Source organism: Periplaneta americana, chromosome 10, assembly GCF_040183065.1.
Source record: "Periplaneta americana isolate PAMFEO1 chromosome 10, P.americana_PAMFEO1_priV1, whole genome shotgun sequence".
Taxonomy (NCBI): Eukaryota; Metazoa; Arthropoda; class Insecta; order Blattodea; family Blattidae; genus Periplaneta; species Periplaneta americana.
Window position 1 is genome coordinate 29,106,630 of NC_091126.1, and position 17,731 is coordinate 29,124,360.

General features: G+C 37.7%; 1 protein-coding gene across 3 annotated transcripts in view; it reads right to left on the reverse strand.

Moving 5' to 3' along the window:
* Mitf (transcription factor Mitf) overlaps positions 1–17,731 on the reverse strand; it is a 539,922-nt gene that overhangs the window by 437,289 nt on the left and 84,902 nt on the right. The gene's annotated exons all lie outside the window — the stretch shown is intronic.

The window sequence follows — 17,731 nt, forward strand, 5'->3', positions numbered from 1 at the left end:
GAATGTGTATACGATCCAGGACCCCATTTACACGAGGGAACTGTTCATTATCCCAAGATCCATCCATAACCTCTCTTTGTTCAGCCAGTGACATGGAGAAAGAGATATTCGAGTATTCCCCCTTTTAGTACAGAAAATAACAGTTACATACAATCGTAATATAAGCAACCGATCCATAGGAGAAATATGACTTTTTGTGTTATTTAAAGTGATCCATTTGTACATTTTGATAAAAGAAATACCTCCCGAAATTTTCTGTCACCTAATTCCTCGTAAGAATTCTCTCTTTCCATTAAAGAAACTTCACGTTCATCCTCTATCCAAGAAATTCAAGTAGGCTACTGTGCAATAATAATTGTCTTCGAAATAAACATCTGTGGCTCTGGCCGCCATTTTGCTTTACTTGCTCTACTAATCACTGGTTATCTCTTTTAACCGCTCGAATATGGCCGGTTAGAGATTACTGTGGTTAACCTTCTATTTAAGTCGTAACCGAGGTCGATCCACTGTAAAAATGCTTAACCAGGGGTTAGGTGATAATTTTAACCGGTGATTACACTAACCGACGTTGATGCACGTGGGCATAACACTTCCATTCACGCCATGTGTAATGCAAGCAATAATAACATAACTCGAGAATCAGGGTTGTTTTCTTTTAACAAAATTGTAAATTTTCGGCATGTCGAAAGTCTCATAATTAGTTAGTCTCTCCGTATTTTTATCGAATTTTGAAGCACATTCTGGAACCTCAACTATTACTCGTTCAATTAGTATAGGAAATGCTGTTCTATTAAAGCTACTTCAACAAAAACATGCTATTAAAATCCCAATAATTCTTTCAAGTGCCCGCAGTGTGATTTATAGGCTTCGCGCATGTGGCAATGCCACCCGTCACTATTAACACTGGCACATTAACTTTCTCAATGCAGGCGAGGGGAATATGCCAACTTTAGATGTCGTGCATTAACACATTAATTTTTCATTTCTAAACAAGAAACTCTTACCTTACTCTATTTTAGTTCTTCCCAAAGCATAAGTTAAACTAATGGCCACGTGCATCAACGTCGGATAAAAATGTAGTAACCATGGTTTATGATTTATGAAAACATTGTTAAAATGTAATTTCTGTGCACCGATCATAATCATCGGTTACTTAAACATGGTTAGCTGACACCTCATTTAACCAGCGTTATGTAGGCCTACACTGTTTCTACAAAATGACGAAAAGATAGCATCCATACCTCTGCAAAGATAATAGTCAACGTCTAAAAAAGGAGTGCATTTATTACGCGTTGCATTTAGTTTGCTTTTGGGCTCTGTTATGTTTACGGGTTGCATTTCTTTGATTTTTAGTGCTGTTAGATTAGAATCGTACAACATGAAAATTAAAATCGAATATTATTACTTATCCCAATATGAGTCAGAAGTATTGATAGATTTCATTACTAGATTTAAATAGGCCTATGAGGGAATTCTTAATATGTCATATAAAAAAAATATGGAATAACCACAAAGGAAATGGATGAAAAAGATTAGTGGGAATGTGTGTATAATGCAAGGCTCCAATTATACCAGGGAAGTATGCAATATCCTAAGATCCATCCATAACCTCTCTTCGTTCAGTCTGCGACGTAGGAAAAGAGATTCTCGAGTTATCCGCATTAAATTACTGAAAATATCAGTTGCATAGAATCGTAATGTAAACGGCCGATTCATGGGAGAAGTAGGACTGTTTGTGGGTTATTCCAAGTGATCCATTTGTTGCAACAGAACTGACATGATAGATTTTCATAAACGAAATCACTTCTTTAATTATCTGTCACCTAATTCCTCATAAAAATTATCTTTCCACTATTAAAACTTCATGCTCACCATCATCTCTATCTAAGTACAATACTATTCGTCTTCGAAATAATCAGCTGTAGATTTGGCCGCCATCTTGTGTTATTAGACCTGCTAATCACTGGTTATCTCCTTTAAGCGCTCGAATATGGCCGGTTAGATATTAACGTGGTTAATCTCCTGTTTAGGTCTTAACCGAGGAGGTCGATGCACCGTAAAAATGCTTAACCAGGGGTTAAATGGCAATTTTAACCGGTGGTTACACTAACACACGTTGATGCAAGTGATCATTAGTCTTTTTTTTTTCAATTCTAACCACTCCACATTATGCATATACATTCCAGGACCATATATTTAAGTCTTTTTCTTACAGAATTGCTTCCACATTACATTACAATTAGATTCAAGTGTTCAAACTCGACCGAGGAATATGGATTTTAAAGGACGACGAAATCCTTAGCACTGACACACTCACAGACAAAATAATATGAGATCGATTATGCACAAAAAAATGGTCACTGCCGCCAAATTATTCTTCAAGGAACGACCACTCACACACATTGAGGGAAAGAAAACAGACGACGGACATTGGGAAGTTTTCTTTTCTCAGCCCTACTGTACTTCCCTTATCAAATGGTATTTTCCTTAAAATCAATATTTTAACGATTTTCTTTTCATTTAGTATGGAACAATTTCGAAGTCCAAAAATCGAAGCAGTTCCGAATTTGCGGAAGAGATCGCAATTCTAACTGCGCTTTACCTAAGAGACAAATCGATGACTTTTTCTTTGGCAGGCCTAAAGTAAATTCTGATGTAACTGACAATGAGAAAGGTGATGAAATCACGTACTTCTCCATCGGTTATGCGGCAACACTGTATCAGTGCAAGGATATTTAGTGCCAATGGAATTGGTGGGAACATATTATTTTGGCACGACGAATTCGAGGTTCGCCGTGGAAAAGACACACTCCTTTGAATTGGGAAAAACCTCGGAAAGCATTGAACCAGGCATTCTACCAAGACGAGTCCTGCTCGTTAACCGGCAGAAACGGCGGTGACCAGATATATTGCAACATACACAGAATGGCGACAGGGGAAATGGAAGTACACAAAGTAAATCGGCTACAAGTCCATTTCCATCCTCCATTAATTTCAACTTGAACGCTATTCTAGCTATTCCTATTATCTATAAATACCACAATAATTACTGCAAAGCTGTAACTGCACTGCCATTGTAGTCAGAGGATAACTGACGGAAAAGAAAAGGAAATAAACTTAAAGCAGAAGGCAGAAACCGTGCAGGCGAGGTCGGAAATCTGGCACTGAGCCCAGAGTCTCCACCATGTCAGCTGTTCCCTCATCGTCACTTCTCGAATTCCGATGAGACCTTGATCTCGAAATAAAAGCATATATTACGACACCATCCCTTGTCTCTAGGCTTTATTGGCTACTGCAAAACAAAAACAGTGGGGCAGACTGTCATGTCTTTGCAGGAGACGGAGGCCATGACGCATGTCACAAATAGTAATAAGTTTAAGAAAACGGTGTCATTAAGATGACACAATTTCTCACGACAATTCCTACGCATTTCGCAATAAATCACTTCATTATTATGTTACAAGAATTCATACTCTTTTTTATTCTCTTAAAGTAGATATTGTCATCTCTTCGAATTTTGATGTAGTTACCTTAAAATTATACAAGAGAGCTACACAGGGAGCTATACCTGAAAGCCAGATTTGCATAATATACGCCACTGTTCGTTAACAGAAAACCACAATTCAAGTCACACAGAATTTGTATGCATTCAATGTTGGGTTTTTGACGTATTGTCAGCCCACTTGAGGTATGTGGATATAAAGGGAAAAGTTGAGCCGGTGTCTGTTACAGTTTCTGGGTAGCTCAGTCGGTAGAGCGTTGGCGCGCTCAGCCAAAGGTTCCGGGTTCGATACCCGACCACGAAGCAATTTTCCCTTGAAATTATTCAAGTTAGCTTTTTCAGAGAGATATACCTGAAACTCAGATTTGCAAATAGATTTTTCTTCAGAACTGTAGCAGATAGACAAAATATATACCAATCATCAAATAGATCCTGCTGAGTCGATTGATAAACACAATACGTAAGTAGGATCGTTTTTCTTCAGTTGACAATAATTAAACTTAGGCGTGAACATTTTTTTTTTGTTTGGTACTATTTTCTCAGGAACTATTTGTCAGAAATTGTAATGAAAAATTTTATATCCATTGTTTACTAGTAGTTTGACGTGGGAGGTGAATGTTTTTCTACGAGAAGTCATTAATTCATCGTTTTAATTCATTAATTAATATAATTTTGATTATGTTAATACATTAAATAAAAAACAAGCCCATGTTGCCCTTATGACTAGGGAAAGGTCCAGGGTAGAAAAGGAATGAAGTAATCAGCCCAAGTGAGGTTCCAAACAACGGAATATTCTCTTTACTACATTTCATTTTTCAACACTAACATCTAACCGAAGCCGAGCCAATATAATTAAAATCTATGATCCCGAATTATATCCCTTTTGTTATAAATTATTTCAATTGAACATTGTACCCATAAGTGAAGCAAGTGACCAGACTTGGATTTTACACCAATATTCCATCATTCTATCCATCCATTGCCCCTTTACAAGAGCGTTAGTTCACGTGTACTTCCCAAATACTAGTTGGAACTAACGATATCGTCAATGTCACTTTTAATGTCACTGTGAAGATTCCAAATTTGCGAGTATTCTATATTAATAATTAGAAACGGTGGATTCTAGCAATCGCGATAAATGTGAAAGGTGCCCAAACACTGTCAAAAGAAGTGATTTTATATGTAAAAGCATGTTATGTACATTGTTGTTTTTTAATACTCCATAAAATGCGAAATTTAGTGCAGAACAAATAGTGTAGACTATGTGTTTCTGCGAAATATGAGCGAAATTACATTTTTTGAGACATGTTTGTGTTTTTGTGAAAAAAATCAAGAATATATCTAAGGAGCCTACCGCGAATAGGTTCTTACATTTTTTCAAATAGTTTGGTATCCCCCATGTTAGTTTTTATAGGAGTAAAGGCCCATTCACAATGAAAATTAAACGTGAATGTAATGTACACACAAAATCTAGACGCTATGTAATGTAATGGAACACGTAAACATAAACGTAAACGTTCACAATTAAACGTTAACATAAAAGCTTGAAGGTTCAAAGCTTCTGCGTTTACGGTTATGCAAAACGTAAGAAATCAGCCAATCAGAACGCACTGACAAGAAACTGAAGTCATACAAAGATGCAGCATAAAAAGCTATTGTATGGAAATCAATTTTACGTGACTTGAACTGTGATAGCAAATAAAAATGTTTTAAATTGATGTTAATTAATTAATTAATTATATTAATATACGCACATAACCTACTTTGTTTTGTAACTTTTTGCAACGTTTTAGATATTTACTTTTATTGTTGCATCTATCATGAATGTCGTGGAAACGGAAAATACTTTGAAATTGTAATTTTTATTTTGTAAGGAAATTCTGCATTTTATTACAGTTACTGTCAGACAAGAATGAAACTGTTACGAGAACGATACATGTAGCCATTTTGTTATCCTTCCACTTGTTCTCTTTTCTGATTGGCTTATACTTACGTTAGCGTATTTCATTGTGAATGCCTACATCCCAATAATTTTACGCGTTTAAGTTTTATGTTCTTATGTTTACGCTTAATTTTCATTGTGAATGGGTTCTAACACAAGAAAGTGACCTACCTGATACCCTCTTTGATGTTATCTGAACATTTACCTCGAGTTTTCAACTGATCTGTCTGGTGCTGCTGGTAGAATATTGGCTGCCTATGTGATCTCTTTATGTCCATTGTTCTCTCACAAACTAAACAAGTTGTATACGGTAGCGAGTGACAGTGATTGAGTAATAAGATGGGTCGGGATAAAATCACACCATATACTTTGACATGTCTCTTAATGTTTCCAATTTCACTCTAATTTTATATGTTCTTTTACTTATTTATTATTTTCAAGAATTTTAACTGGGACACCTAGAAAATGCACATGTTAACACATTCCTGACACTGAATTTCTACCACCACACTCCTCCCCATAAAAAATGTTCCATCTCAAAAGATACAAAATGCTAAATTCCAACGTCAAAAGTGTTATAAAATACTAAATGTTTAATTTTAAGTTGCTAAATTCTACCGTCTCTAATAATTATGTATGACATTTTATGCCGGAAACTTGAGTTAAAATCTGGAGGATTTAAAATGGAATAGGTCAAGAAAAAACAGATGTTTCTATTTCTACCCCTCCTGTTGCCAACCTTGATCAAATTGCAAATCAAGATTTCAGGTATAACTTCCTGTAAAGTCGATTTGAATAATTTCGAGGGAAAAATTGTTCCGGAGCCGGGTATCGAACCCGGGACCTTTGGTTTAACGTACCAACGCTCTACCACTGAGCTACCCGGGAACTCTAACCGACACCGATCCAATTTTTCCCTCTATATCCACAGACCTCAAAGTGGGCTGACAACCGTCAAGCAACCAACTTCGAGTGCACACTAACTCCGTGTGCATAATACACGTCACTGTTCGTTAACAGAAAACCACAATTTAAGTCACACGGAGTTAGTGTGCACTCGAAGTTGGTTGCTTGACGGTTGTCAGCCCACTTTGAGGTCTGTGGATATAGAGGGAAAAATTGGATCGGTGTCGGTTAGAGTTCCCGGGTAGCTCAGTGGTAGAGTGTTGGTACGTTAAACCAAAGGTCCCGGGTTCGATATCTTGATCAAATTGTTCGTAATTACCTCACTATTACCTCATCGTGAAACGTGTGGGATAACACCACTCTGCAATCTTACATAAGAGCGTCATCACTTCGAGACAAGAAAGGCAAACAGACGCAAAATTTTAAACCTATTTGCAAAAATCAATTAACGTCGTTTGACGTCCGTATCTGTTCAATTGTAATCTCACGCTGTTCGATTTGACGCACGTTTGTACGTCTTTTACACTGCACTTCTTATCTCTCTATCTGTCAACAGATAATGCATTATTCACACGTTTATCAGAATTAAATTATATTTTGAGTTAATGTACATGGATTTAATCTGATTTACCTATGTGCGAAATGCAACGGTTTGGGAGATATTGATGGGCGAACTTTTCAATAGACAGAGGCATTGCACACGTATTTCTATGTATTATAACACTGCGATATGATACATGTTTTAAAATTCTGTATCTTGTACGATTCTAATAAGCTACTTTCATTTATCATAAAGTACAGGGACATCATTTTATTTTTACTTCAATTTTTATTGTACCTGAGTTTTTGATGTACTTCACTCCCATCCCCTCTACTTGTAAACTTCCAACCGTTCTCCACACAGAACCAAGGCCGCGTATGCAGTACTGAGTTAGTGAGTATAGTACGTTCCAGAAATATGTTCCCGTTTTCCAGTGACGAAAGAGCTTTCAATATTGAATTATATTTTCGCACAGGTACTGTCGTCCGTTTGCCTACGTCGCATCCCGGTTTCCCCCACCTGCTTCTGTTCGCCCCTCTGTAAAGTCTAGTAGCAGGGCTGTCTTAGCTCTTTTCTGAAAAAATTAATTTCTGTTAGCAATTGGACGTCTACGTAATGTTATAAAACTGTTTAAAATAACTTAAATAAAAGGGCCTCGTTAAGTAATTGTCACGTGATTTTCTCCCCCTTCTACGACCCTGCGACAAAACCACTTGAACGGACAGTAGATAGCATGTCGGAGTAATTTTATCTTTTCGTATCGGGCAGAAGTGAAGATTAAATTTACAGTACGTAAGGTACTCTTTTATAGAGTAGGTACAGAATTATTTCAACATGAGTTACTGATACGAAGGACGAAACTGGCAATTGGAATTAGGTAAAATAGTCTATAGTGCGATAATATCCACATTAGAACTGAAGCCTGTATCGAAATGAACGGCCACCATTTTAAAAAATGTGTTTAAATATCCATATTATGATTATTTTTCAATTTAACTTCATTCTCTATATTGTGCGCTAATGTGCTGTAACAGTACAATATACACTGCATAATTAATACGTTCGAATGGATAGCTCAGTTCGTGAGTAAAAACACTAAGTGTTAATACAGTACTGTATTTTGATTAAACAAAAACCTAATGAAAATTATCAAACTCAAAATTGCGATATTTCCTAGTTTACATAAATGGATGAACTACTTTTCTTCCCTCCTATACCTAGTAAAGTGATTTGTATTTTCCGCCAGTTTCATCGAACTCCAGTCTTGGAAGGGGGAGCAAGCGGTGTTTCCGGTTCTAGACCTTTAATCCAAAGATATAGCCAGGTTAATATTAAAAATGTTAGTAAAAATATAATGATGTCCCTGTACAAACTTGCTACGAAAATAAAATAATTACACAAGCCAAATTACTGAGGTTACCTTTCTTATGGATTCCGTGAACTTTACTGTACATCTGCAGGAGTATGTATAGGTATTATGTCAATGTTTACGTGACCTAAGGCCTTCACACTAGAGTCCAGGAAGCATCTGCGATAAGGCTACGATTATTTTTTTCCGTTTTATGAGATGCATAAGCACAGAAACAAAATAAAGTAAACATAGAGAATGCTTACAAATTCCATCACTACAGTCTGTAGGAGAGTAACAGAGTACTGCAGAACAGTTGTTAAATTTTTCGACAGTTCTAGATGCAACCGAGTAAAAATAGTAGAGTACAGTACAGGTGTGGTAAGTTGCAAATTACATAGCCTGGGTTGCGGTGCCGTGTGCAAAGATCTGACGTAGCACGTCAAGTACTGTACAGTACACGGAATCGAAACATCTTTCCAATATTTTCCCGTCAATTTCTCCTCAACCGTTTAACTTTGAACATAGACTTTTAGGGTTAAATTGATATATTTTAATCAAACTACATTCATTCATTCATAGTTTTCTGCCCAAGGACAGGTCTTTCACTGCAAACCCAGCTTTCTCCAATCTTTCCTATTTTCCGTCTTCCTGTTACTTACTTACTTATTGGCTTTTAAGGAACCCGGAGGTTCATTGCCGCCCTCACATAAGCCCACCATTGATTCTTATCCTAAGCAAGATTAATCCAGTCTCTACCATCATATCCCACCTCCCTCAAATCCATTTTAATATTATCTTCCCATCTACGTCTCGGCCTCCCTAAAGGTCTTTTTCCCGCCGGCCTCCCAACTAACACTCTATATGGATTTCTGGATTCGCCCATACGTGCTACATGTCCTGCCCATCTTAAACGTCTGGATTTATTGTTAGGTTTCGTAACAAGCTGTTTTTTACGGTGATGGGTTGTTAGCCCTTCGCCCAACCCCCAAGCTGGAGGACCACCCCTTATCGGCTGTCCATGACTGCTTATTCAATATATTCGCAGCTACCCTCCATATCCGTCTTCCTCTTAGTCTCCGTATATCATACATATATCTTAATGGCATCTATCATCTGATACCTCCTTCTGCCCCCGACTATTCTCCTATTTACCATTCCTTCCTGTGCATCCTTCAGTAGGCAGTTTCATCTCCGCCAATAACCTAACCAATTCCTTTTTCTCTTCATGATCAGTTTCAGGATCATTCTCTCTTCAGCCACTGTTTCCAACACCGCTTCACTTCTCATTCTGTTTGTCCATTTTACACGCTCCATTCCACTCCACATTTCAAACGCTTCTAGTCGCTTCTTTTCACTTCGTCGTAATGTCCATTTTTCTGCCCCGTACAATGCCACACTCCACACAAGGCATTTCACTAGTTTTTTCCTCCGTTCTTTCTCCAGAAGTCTCCAGCATCTTCCTTTGCAATTGCTATTCTCCTTTTGACTTCCTATTAACAGTAGATTACAATATAACGAAGCACATTGACGTCGTTGTTTACATCCTAGATCATATATGTAACAGATAACTCAACGCTATGTTAAAATCGGCAGCACTTTGAAGAGAACAACCGCCAGGATCGCCACCCGTCCGCCGTAAACGAACACGAGATGGGACTACAGTCGCTAATGCAATTCAAATGGGAATTATGACGTGACTCCTTATGTAACAACTAGATGGCAGCGTAGTAAACCTGACAAAAGTTGTTAACATCAAAGCCTATAAGGCCGACTAGGTTTACATTCACACTATGTCTGTCTACTATGTTCAAGGAACTCTATAGTCAAGTTATGCATATATCGCTTGCTAAAGTGTCCCGGATCCTAAGCCTGCTTATTACACTACGTACAGTCTTTTTTATACGCGACGAAGACTCTTTTGAAATAAAACGTGTCTAATATTATACAAAAGCAAACAAGTATCGCTCATTACAATGTCATTCATCCTTTTAAAATAGAGATTTTCAACGGATCCCTGGGCGACAGACTCGCAGTGGTAAATCTCGACCCACTTCCCTTCTAATATAATTAAGTTGTGAACATAACCCTCCTTAAATTAACGCACATCGTACAACAGATGATTCATGACAGCGCTGCGGTTGCTTGGGGGAGTTGAAGTGAGAGGTCAAGCTCTTCGACAAGCCGCTAGCGCGCTGGTTTTTCATGTAAGCTGTCCGGTTTCGATCCCCGTTCAGGTCGTGATGGAATATGTCAACAAAAACATTGTAGATGGTTTTCTCTCTGGTTACTCCCGTTTCTCCTTATTATTCGACCAAGACACTCCAACGCCCCCTCATTTCATCTATCACCTGCAATGGTGAAAACAGGCTGGATTGAAGTCTTGGGGGTTTCCGATGCGGATATAGGAAGGGCTTTGTGCTCTGGGACTCTGGGGCTTATCAGGCTATCCTTATGCGGACGGGCCCAACTCTATCAGAAACTGAGGCAGGATGGCCCACCTGTCAGTCGATGATGAGAGGAAGGGCATTGGGATTCGGGTCTCTGGGGCTTATTAGGATACCCGTCCGCGAAACGCGACCTACCTCTATGAGAGGCTGAGCCAGGCTGGCGCACTATCAGCTTAGGATTAAGGAATGTCAACCAGGCCACCTGTCGGATTTGGGACAATCATAGCATATATAGGGCGCACAATGGAACAAAGCGTTTCTAAATGTACGGGCTCGTCCAGGGTCCAGCTCTCGTAAAGTCAATCCATGCACACGAAACAAACATTACAGCGCTGATGTTTTACTTTCTTGGCCATTCGACGAATCACTGCATTCAGGCTTGCTTTGTATTGTATTGTATTTATTAACATTCCATGGTATTCACATATTGCTTCACAGCTAGAATATGGAACAAGTCAAAAAAACTTAATACTATTATAAAGTTTTAATTTATAGTCACAGTCTAGATGAAATATATACAGAAGAGAGGTTTACAATATAGTTTACTAGTACAAGACAAAGTTTTAGTATCAGTTTCATGAAGTGTTGTTGAATGTCATAAATTCACCTACAGAATAGAAGGCGTGAGAAATTAGGTACTTCTTTAATTTGGCCCTAAATAATCTTATGTTTTGAGTTTCATTTTTTATATCGATAGGGAGGCTATTAAAATTTTTTCTGCCATATAACGCACTCCTTTTTGATAGCATGATAGACTTGCCGATGGAGTATGAAAGTCATTTTTGACGTGTATTTATGGTATGAACTGTTGAATTAGTTACAAAGTTTTCACGATTACATAAAAGGAAGATTATTAATGAAAAGATATACTGACAAGCTATGGGCATTATTTGTAGTATTTTGAAAATAGTCCTACAAGATTCCCTAGATTTGCCACCTACTATTATTCTAATTACTCTTTTTTGTAATAGGAATATACTGTTACTATCTGTGGAATTTCCCCAGAATATTATTCCAAAACTCATTACCGAGTGAAAGTATGCAAAGTATATTGTTTTTAAGGTATTGATATTTACTATATTTTGCATAGATCTAATAGCAAAACATGCTGAATTTAATTTGGGGGTAATTTCTTTAATATGATTTTCCAATTTAACACATTATCGATTTTAAGCCAAGAAATTTGGTTGTTGTTGTTTCTAATAGGGGTCTATTGTTAATTATTGCGCTAGAAATTTGCGAGGTTGAATTTGGACAGAATTTAAATTGAATTATGTTAGTTTTGTTACAATTTAATATTAATTTATTGACTGAGAACCAGTCACATATTTTGAAGAGAATTTCCTCTGTTGAAGATTGAAATGTGTTGGAGTTATTGGCTGTAATTACTATACTTGGTCATCCGTAAATAATATGGGATGACCTACATCTATTATACGCTCTATATATGATATTATTATCCGAAAGATGAACTGGGTAACATTCTTGAATCCGATGATAAGTGGTTCATCCTGCGACAAACCTAACAAAACCAGTTCCCATCTCATAACAGCATCGGAATACATTAATAGGCCTACATCCCAAGATTTAATCCCAGCCTATTTTTAACTACTGCAGAAGATAGATGAAATGAGATGGAGGAAGTGTGTGTTGGTGAAATAAAAGATGAAAACGGGAGTAACCCAAGAAAAACCTCTACGACTTCCGATTTGTCTACCATAAATTCCATCACAACGTGGCTGCGTGCCGAAACCGAGCCGACTAAATGGACGGAGTTACGCAATAAGAGACCTACCAACAAAAACATGTTTTCGAGATAATCAGCATTGAAGTAAATTTGGTTATTTATTAAATAATTTTCATGGGCAGGGCATAGTTGCGCCACACGGTCAGATAAAATGCAGCATACAAAAAAGGGTCCCTGTTTTGTGGGCATAGTTGCGCCCCGTTCCTATCAGGTAGAGAAAAAGGTATGGCATAGTTGCGCCCCGATGAAATAGGTAGAGAAAAAGACAATACGGAAACTCGAGCCTCGTAATCAACCAACCTTACTGATTTCTTATTCGATTTATATTCATTATCGATACCGTTAAAATGAACACCATGAAGTTAGCAGTATTTTATTAACTGTTTTTCTACTGTTTATGCAGTGATTATCAATAGCCTACCGTCAAAATGAACACCATGAAGTTGGCAGTACTTTATTAACTGACATATTCAAATGAGTTAGCCGTTGGAATATGGGGCCTTAGCAGTCTTGACATTTTATTAGTGATTTTCACACCGTCTGTGGCGTATAGTGGGGTTAATTTAAAATGAATATTAAGTTTAGTGAAAAGGATGAAGAGTTAATAATTGATAAGGGTTCTAAGTTTCAATTTTCGAAACCCTGTACCTTAGGGCTAAGATATCGATGTAGAAACAAAAAATGCAGTTCATTTATTGTGTGTGATCAATAAAAAAGTGTTATTTTAAATAGCAAAATTGATCATACGCTAGGCCTACCTGATTTCAATGCAGCTATCACTGTAATATTTTTAAGTAATTTATTTATTTTATGACAATCACTTTCATGTGTACTATGCTCATCGAGGCGCAACTATGCCATGTTCATTATGCTACCTGATTTCTTCGGGGCGCAACTATGCCATGTCCCATATGCTACCTGATTTCTTCGGGGAGCAACTATGCCATGTCCCATCTTCTACCTGATTTCTTCGGGGCGCAATTATGCCATGCCTAGGCCTCCCAATTGACCGAGGGGCGCAACTATGCCATACCGAATTTTCATACCGTTACAAAAAAAAGCAATAAAAAAGACTAACCAATTTTTAAAATCAGACCAGCAGTTATTTAATATTGAAAAGCAAAATAAATAAATTAATTTTATTCAATAAAAGAATAAAATGACAGCAGAGTGCAGATATAGCATTCTTCATTTTTTTCTGAGCTAAATAATCCAGCCAACAACAGATTTGTGCAAATATCTCAATTTTTTTCAAAATGTCAGTTGGTCTATTGTTGCGTATCTCCATCCAAATGACTTAGGGCACCAGCATTCGAGCCACAGACGCGACCGTTGCTTCACTCCACCCAGAAAAATTGTATTCGAGTGTCAATGCATTGAGACTACAGGCTTCCAAACGTACTGCAAATCAATAGTGCTATCTGCTCATACATGTTGTGTCATGAAAACGGGACTTCCCCACAGTGAAGGTCAACTTCTACGTTTCCGCTCAACTTGTTCGTCTTGACAATGCTATCACTAACAGACGAGAGTCCCATTCCACAGAATTTCTTTCAGTCGGTTCTTTAACGACGATGTATCAATATTATTTAACGTCGACGATATTGGTAACAGCGATATGGTGTTTGGCGAGACGAAGTCGTGGATTCAGTGGCGAAGCCAGGATTTGACAGTTGGGGTGGGGGTGCGAATGGGTGCTATAGGAGAAATCAGGCAAATGTTCTGGGAATAATAAGTTAATTAAGTAGTAAAATATCGCTGCAATCGAAAAGTATTGGCAATAAATTTGAATAAGGAACAAAAAAAAAGTTTCCTTCCCAGGCAGGATTCGAACCACGAAAGTCTTAGGGCCATATTCATAGACATTTTTAGCGCGGGTTTCCGGTGGATGATCAGCGTTTTTCGTATTCATAAACCAGTGTTAGCGATAGGATATGATTTGAATTCTGTACTAGTAACCAGTGGATAGGCGGGGCTAGCTTTGTACGCTCGTAGCGCGTGCTGCGAAATGTCTATGAATAGCACCCTTAGTTACCAGTCTATCGTGATCTGGAGTGAACAAGGCTCTGAAATCAGCTATACTGGAGACAGAACATCTAGAAGCTTGGAGACGGTTACTTTTACTGTCCGACCACCCCCTCCTCCCGCACTGGCAGGTATAAGGTACCATTCAGCTGCAAAAAATTTTCTGAACAGACGTTATTGTATTCTGAGAGCGCAGCTGGATCAGTGAAAGTAGATGGTCAACGTTTTCAGTTTGTAGTGCAACGAACAATTCTGCTGTGTGTGGGTTCTTCTGTAGTGACGTCACTGAAGCCTCTAGTTGTTCTGTCCCCGGTATACAAGGGTCGGTCCGGTTTTTTTTTTCCACTGCTGTACACCCAGGCTCGTCTCCCTGCTGATCTGGAGTTGCGTTTGGGCGTGGGTTCGATACCAGCTTGGGCTGGTTACACGGTTAGTTTCTTCCGAGATTTTTCTCCAAATGTAAGACGAATGTCAGATAATTACCTGGCGAATTCTCGGCGTCCCTCGCCAAACACCACCTCAATATATCTGATTTCATGAACGCTAAATAACCCAGTAGCAGATACTACTCGTCAAATAGCGGACAAAAAAATTGTATTTACTCAATTACACATATTCTGATGAGTAACATCTACAGCTGGAAGCGTGTATAAACGGACAGTGAATGATTAATTACGCGCGCTGTTCTTACGTCGCTTTGAATTTCATAAGCGTTAGTCATACAGTTTTTCTAATGTCGAAAAGATGAGCAATTTCCATAAGCAGATATCGGACTTCGGTTAAGTACGGAACACCACGAGTGAGTCTGGGCCGCTATAATTTTGCTTTCATAAACAAGCGAGTGTTAAGTAATGGGAATAACAATAATCCAAATATTTTTTTTTATTTTAGTAGGCTATTTTACGACGCTTTATCAACATCTTAGGTTATTTAGCGTCTGAATGAGATGAAGGTGAGAATGCCGGTGAAATGAGTCCGGGGTCCAACACCGAAAGTTACCCAGCATTTGCTCATATTGGCTTGAGGGAAAACCCCGGAAAAAACCTCAACCAGGTAACTTGCCCCGACCGGGAATCGAACCCGGGCCACCTGGTTTCGCAGCCAGACGCGCTAACCGTTACTCCACAGGTTTGGACTAATCTAAATAAGAAGAACATGATTTTCCAGACCAAAAGGCAAGTGAGACTCTCGTTCTAGCGTCAGGCGCTTTGGATTAGTGGTCAGCATACCCAACTGATCATATGATTTCGTTAATGTATACAATTCCGCTGACTGACAAGGAATTGTACGATACTACATTGTATTTCTAATTGTTTGATGCATAAGACGCTCAGAAGTGAAAAATGAATTTCAAAATACAATTCTGAAAGACTGAAGTGCGAGTGAAATCGTCACATCCTCTCTCTGCAATCATACCACAGACTAACTTCATATACCTATTTTCGTAAACAGGAAAATATTATAAATAAATGAAATATGCGAAGTTATTTCCTGAAAAATTTGGCATAATTATGACAAACACACATTTTAATCCTACAATTTATGAACAATTCGTAACTTAGTTTTTCGATTACAGGCCTAAGAAATGGAATTTCTATGCAATCCAAAAAACTAGATATTATCTTATTCGAAAATCTGAATAGATTAAACGTTTCAAATTTCTTACTTCTTGATTTTCATTCTATGCTATCGCTACATTGTAAGATAAATATGCAATTCTGTAAGGGAATTTATCCCAAACCTTGAACTATGAAAATATTAATTTAATCACGTTTTAGACACAAACATCTTGTAAAATGTACCGTAAGATCCAGATAAGGTAAAGTGATAAAATTATCTTGAGTTAAATTCTTAAGCTAGCCACATACAATATTATATATATATATATATATATATATATATATATATATATATATATATATACATATACATACACATACATCTTGATTACAAAACTTTTAACACTGTATCACTTCGCAATATGTATGTTAAGAACTTTCTTGTGTTAAATATTATTAACAACCTATTTTCGGTCATCTTCGGAACTGGTCGTTGTTGGTCTTGGCGCCTCTTGTTTCCTGTGTGGGTGCGTTCGTAATGTAGAGTCAAAGAGTGTATGTGTTTTGAAATTGAGTTGTGTGTTGAGAATATCGTTGGGGTGTGTTTTCGTGTGTCTGTATATTTCATATTGTTCTAGTGTGTTGAGTTTCTGAATTTTTGGTTGGATGTGCAGTATTTCCATGTCCGTGTTGATGTCTCTGTATGTGTGGTTGGCATTTGTGATGTGTTATGCATATTTGGAGGTGTTTTGTAATTTTGTTATGGCTGTGATGTGTTCTTTGTAACGTGTTTGAAATGATCTGCCTGTCTGTCCTATGTAGAAGTTGTTGCAGGTGTTACATTTGAGTTTGTATACGCCTATGTGGTTGTATTTCTTTGTTTGTGTTGTTTGTGTGTTGAGATGTTTTTGTAGAGTGTTGTTTGTTCTGTATGCGATGTTGTAGTTTAATTTCTTGAATGAGGTTGCAATTTTATGTGTGTTTTTGCTTTCGTATGTTAGTGTGATGCAACAACTTCTACATAGGACAGACAGGCAGATAATTTCAAACACGTTACAAAGAACACATCACAGCCATAACAAAATTACAAAACACCTCCACATATGCAGAACACATCACAAATGCCAACCACACCTACAGAGCCATCAACACAGACATGGAAATACTGCAAATCCAACCAAAAATCCAGAAACTCAACACACTAGAACAATATGAAATATACAGACACACGAAAACACACTCCAACGATATTCTCAACACACAACTCAATTTCAAAACACATACACTCTTTGACTCTACACTACGAACGCACCCACACAGGAAACAAGAGGCGCCAAGACCAACAACGACCAGTTCCGAAGATGACCGAAAATAGGTCGAAACATGTTAATAAGGTACGTTAATAATATTTAACACAAGAAAGTTCTTATCATACATATTACGAACAAATATTATATCTTAAGTAGTATTTTCATCTATGGAATATTACACCTACTGCAATGTAAACATAATCTATTGCATATTCACAAAAAATCACATTTCCACGAAATATTCTAATACTGAAAAGAACACAGACACAATGACAATATTATCGCCGCTACAAACAATCTTATCGATTCCTCTTACAATCTTCATATTGATGTTATCACTTCACGTCTGAAGCTGCGGATCAGAGATACCAGCCGAGGTATCATGTCAGACACACCTCCGT